Below are 5,130 nucleotides of genomic sequence, written 5' to 3'. Positions count from 1 at the left end.
AGCAAGAACAGGGTCATATGAGTTATGGCCCTATTGGGGAACTAAAGGCCGGAGCCTCTCCTACACTTAGAGGTTTTCCATAATTCTTTGTCTCCTCATTCCAGTCAAGAAAGAGAAAACACATAGACTAGTCAGTGCCTGTCTCAGTCCTAGCCCAGCAGCCTACATAAAAACTTTACTTCCTCCTGAAAGAAAGCTGGAGACAAAACCTGAAGGTGCTTCGGCATTGACCTGGAGATTGCATCAGCCGAGCATATTGTGCAGACCATAAACACTGGACTCAGGCCTCTGACTGAGAGTGTACAGAGCTCCCTCTTCCTGATCAGTCCAGATCCTAGATAAGTCACCTAGGGCTTAGAGAAATCTTAAGAGATTGCCCAGAGTGACTGAGCCAGGAGGTCTCTGTAGGAGGATCTGAATCCAGGCCTTCCTGACTTCAGGCCCAGCCTGTAGCCCGCCACACCACTTTGCTTCTGAAGTCAGACAGAAAAAAAGGAAAATTGGGCCCTGGATAACATGAATAATGATATCAGTGGTTGCCTTTCCCCACGCCACCCCAAAAAGAGAATGAACTTGTAGATGTGGTTAGAGCAAGGAAGGTGGGACAATACCTAGTATTTCATTGGCACTCAAACTCCTGATCAGAAAACTCTCCTCACTGAGGCAATTCTGGACAAATATAGTCCTTGTGAGAGACCAGGGGCACTCAAGAGATAAAGCAATTTACTGCTGTTCACACATCTGATACACCAGAAACAAAAAATAAATGGGTATTTGGGTTGGGTATTTGAGCTGATATGACTTACTCTTCTCCCCTGTCTGGAAGAAGCTGTTATCAGATAATTCTATTAGCAGATAATTTCCAAACTATCTAGGAAGGAATTCTTAATCAACCCCCCATTGTCCATCCCCAACTTCTGGGCATGGAGATATTAATTAGCATATCTTAAGACAAGTCTGGGACTCGGTCTGCCAGGTGTGTTCCATCTGGCTCCTTAATTTGCCCACCTTTGAGATCCCTGACACTTCTTTCTTAGATTCTCCCTCTTTAATTTCATGCCTTTACTTCTCTGATCTCTGAGAAACCCCCAAAACCTATATTTTCCCTATAAAAGATCTGCTTATGATGAAGACCCTAGCTAAATTCTCTTCAGCACTAAACCCACCAAGAAGAAACCCACCCACTATTCCCTCATGTTGCCTTCTCTTTAATGACACCTTTCTCCTTACTCTGGCTAATTCTGATTAGTCTAACTCTGTCAGCCAATGGCTTACCCCCACATCATGGAGCATGTCCTTTCTCCTGGTTAATTGTGAGTTCCCCTGGGGAAACTTCTTTTTTGTTCCTTGCTTACCATATGCTCTCAACTCCTGTTTTTGTCTATAACCTCTTCCCCTAGATAAAGCTGCCCTTTGCCAAAAAGAATGGCCATCATGAATTTGTCACATTTTATTTTGAACTAGACTTTGCTACCTTGACCTCACCATAGTCATCATCCTGGATTTGAATCTCGCCTCTCACAGTTGGTCCTTGTGTTTTTTGCCTCAGTCACTCTGGGTAAAGTATTGAATTGGGTTTTTTAGCAAATCACTTAACCTCCCTGGGCCCAAGGATCCTCATCTTTAAAATGGGTACAGGGCGGGGATTGGACAAATGGCTGCTAAGATTCTTCCAGCTCCATAACTGTGATCTTTTGACCATTTATGATTCTGTCTATCTTGGGTTTTTTCTTTAGAAATAGACACGTTAGCCTGAGAAGGCTTTAAAGGGCAATTAATCCAACTACCTAATTTTACTCATGAGGAAATCAAGAGATAAACTGGCATGATACAAAACAAAGATCATCAGATGTGGAGTTAGGGCACCTGGATTCAAATCCCACTTTGGCTTTTTTACAGTCTTTTTAATAATTAAAAATAACAATAAAAATAATAGAAATAGTAATGATAATAATTAGTTTTTTACATGTGTCACCTCAATGAAGTTTCATGACAACCCTCTGAGAAAGGTACAATGATGGGATTTTATTAATGGAAATGACATTCAAAAAGAGGAGTTTCCATCTGCTTTTGCCAATGCACCCCAAGGGCCGGGGGACTTCGCATCTGACTTCCAGCTGAATGCTTCCATCTGTGCTGGGAGTTCCTCAGAGCAGGGACTATATGCCTCTTTTCTGTGTCTTCTCGGGGCTTAGAACAGTTCTACACATATATTAATGCTTTATTTATTCACTCACTATTATTCATTTCACAAATGCATTGTATGACCTTGGCAAGTCATTTAAGTTCTGAGTCTTCATTCATCATCTATATACTGAAGTCATTGAATCAGATGACTTTTGAGGAGCAAAGCTTTCGGCTCTAAAGCTTGAGACATATGAGAATCAGAGTGGGTAAGCTATTTGCTCAAGGTCACCAGCTGGCTGGCTCTTCTGCATTTTTTTCACCAACACCTGTCATTCAGCTGCATCACAAGGCTGGACAAGAGAGCATACCACCCAGCCAGAATGAAACTACCAGAAGAAGGAAGGAGACATCTATCCTTCCTGTCCATAAGAGCTCCGTTGTGGAATGCCGCTTAAATCATTTTCCCCAGGATAGCTGAAGGCTGAAACTTCCATAAGCCATTCTGCTCATAACTCTGACTTTGAAGGCTGATAAAGTGCTTCATTCAGCCCAGCGTATGAACTGAGTAACGACTCTGGATGCAGGGATTCAAATGGGACACAATATCCTGTGTCAGGACATAGATCAATTGCCGGAGAGGAGGTGGCATTCAGCGCTCTGATACGGCTGTTAAGAGGGTCGGATTTATGACAAAGACCGACTTGGATGGAAAGACCAATGGTGAATCTATCAAGAGACCAGCAATATAATTTGGGAGTGAGTGATTTCTCTTCATATCCAACTGGAGTCTTGTATTAGACTCAAAGGGAGAGAAGATAAAATGTCAGAAGCCCCGAACATGAAGAATTTATAAGTACAATTAACTGACGTCACTAGCTGGCAAAGATGTCCTTCCCGTTAAGGTGCCCTTCCAAGTGGATGGTTTGGGTGCCCTAGATTTGTCACCAAAACAATCCCAGTCGCTCATCACCTGTCGAAACTTCCATTTGGTTTCCATCTGGCAGTATTAGAGCATGAGTCTAAAGAGCAATATTTTTCCTACTTTTATATGAAAAAAGGCTCCAGGAAATTCATGCCATTCCTTGGTATTGCCAGAGAAAGTATCTCATGGTCTTTCCTTAAGAAAAATAGAAGAACACATCAAGGTGCCGAGATCAAGACGATTTAGTTCAAATTCAATTATAAATAAGTTAGCACAAACTAAATAAGGGGGAAACTGCATGACATAATGGATGCAGAGCTGGCCCCAGAGTCAGGAAGAGCTAAGTTTTGAGTCCTGCCTCTGACACATACTGGTGAAGTGATTCTGGGCAAATAACATCTTTTTGGAGGAGATAGAGATTTGTATTGGTGGAGGGAGTGGTCTCACCCGGTAGTCCCCTATATCAATGAAATTACAAGTTCAGCCCCATCCTAAATAAAATTTTTAAAAATATATTATATTTGCTCATGGAGTCAGTCCCAGGCAGAAACAATAGTGACCCATATTTGGAGCAGGATTTGAGGGGATGGCTTGGCCCCAAATATCTTCCTATAATTTCCAAAATACTCATTATTAGAGTTACTTCTTTGGATAAAAGTAGTATTTCCAGATAGTCCCTGATAATGCAAATGCCTTACCAGGAAGATATCTTCATATGTACTTTAGGGAGGATGATTTTGACAGGTCAGCAGAAAGCAGAATAGAACCTGCAAGGAATAGTGCCCATGACAGAAGTTTGTATCATGGGTGTCTGGAAAGAGGTCTGAAAGGAAAAAAGCATCTGTTACATGCCTACTATGAGCCAAGCACGGTGCAAAGTACTTTACAAATATTATCTCCTTTAATCTTCAAAACAAACCAGGGGAGTAGGTAGTATTATTACTCCTAATTTACGATTGAGAAAGTTGAAGCAGAAAGAGATATCTGGAGAGTGGAGGAAAGGAGCACTCTGAAAGAAGGGAAGGGGAATCAGTAGAGAAAGGGAAGCTGAATAGACATTGAGGGCAAAATACCCATGACACAATTTTGCTGAGATGCAAAATATTCATACAGCTTGGAAAGTATGAACACATTCAATTCAAATCAATGTTTATTAAGCACCTACCACACACAGGGCTGGAGCTTGTCCTTGGTATTGAAAACCCCCCCAAAATAGGATGTTCTTCCTTTCTTCAAGAAATTTACTGTCAAAAAAGAAAGGGAAGTATATGGCATGAACACAAATAATAATGAGACGAGGTTTTATGGCTTAGAATGACCTACTTCTATGTCCCAGAGAAGAGGATGGAGTCAAAAACTACTCAGTAATATTTGTGTTAAGTTTGGTAGCTTCATTTTTTAAGACTCTACTGTTGAAAGGACATAGGAAAGTGAGCATAACCTTGGCTAATCCAAAAAATTGCTGATTGGATAGGAAAAAACAAGAGGATCCATGAAATAAGAGACATGGGAGAAGAGGAAAAGCAAACAGAGTCTTACTCAAAACACTTTGTAAAGATTATTTTTGTTGTTGTTATTGAGTTGTAGTACAAACTATTTGTGACATATATGGGGTTTTCTTGGCAAAGATACTGAAATAGTTTGCCATTTCCTTCTCCAGTAGATTAGGTAACAAATTAAATGACTGGCCCAGAGTCACACAGGTAGTAAATGTCACAGATGGGGTTTGAACTCAGTTCTTCCTGATTCCCAACTCAATGCTCTGTCTAGTGCAGTGCCACATAGCTGTCATCTTATAAAAATTACACTGATGAATATTCTTTCCAGACTTACTTCTTGTATACCCCCTCATTGGGAGCCCTCTTTCTTTTCATCAAGAACAACTTCCTTATAATTTGAGCTGTCTGAAAATGGCAAGAGCCTCCTCAAAGTGGATTCCCTTTCTTGGAGATCTTCATGTGGAGGCTGAGCCAACTAGAGGGGATTCCCCAGCTGGCCACTGAGGTTCCTTCCAAATCCCAAATTATGTGATTCTATGATTCACAATATGGGCTATTACAAGTGAGCAGAATGGACCATAC

At 41.1% G+C, this 5,130-nt stretch overlaps 1 long non-coding RNA gene across 1 annotated transcript; it reads right to left on the bottom strand.

The window, feature by feature from the left end:
- Positions 1-2,013: 2,013 nt before the first annotated feature.
- LOC116421997 lies at positions 2,014-4,306 on the bottom strand. Its single transcript, XR_004232605.1, has 3 exons — positions 4,215-4,306; positions 3,748-3,872; positions 2,014-3,244 (listed from the first exon to the last, which is right to left on the bottom strand). It is a non-coding gene; the product is annotated as an uncharacterized LOC116421997 (long non-coding RNA).
- Between the last annotated feature and the right edge of the window lie 824 nt (positions 4,307-5,130).

Source organism: Sarcophilus harrisii, chromosome 2 (genome assembly GCF_902635505.1).
Source record: "Sarcophilus harrisii chromosome 2, mSarHar1.11, whole genome shotgun sequence".
Classification (NCBI taxonomy): Eukaryota; Metazoa; Chordata; class Mammalia; order Dasyuromorphia; family Dasyuridae; genus Sarcophilus; species Sarcophilus harrisii.
The sequence above is the reverse complement of the archived record's forward strand: the minus strand, read 5'-3'. Positions and strand labels throughout refer to the sequence as shown.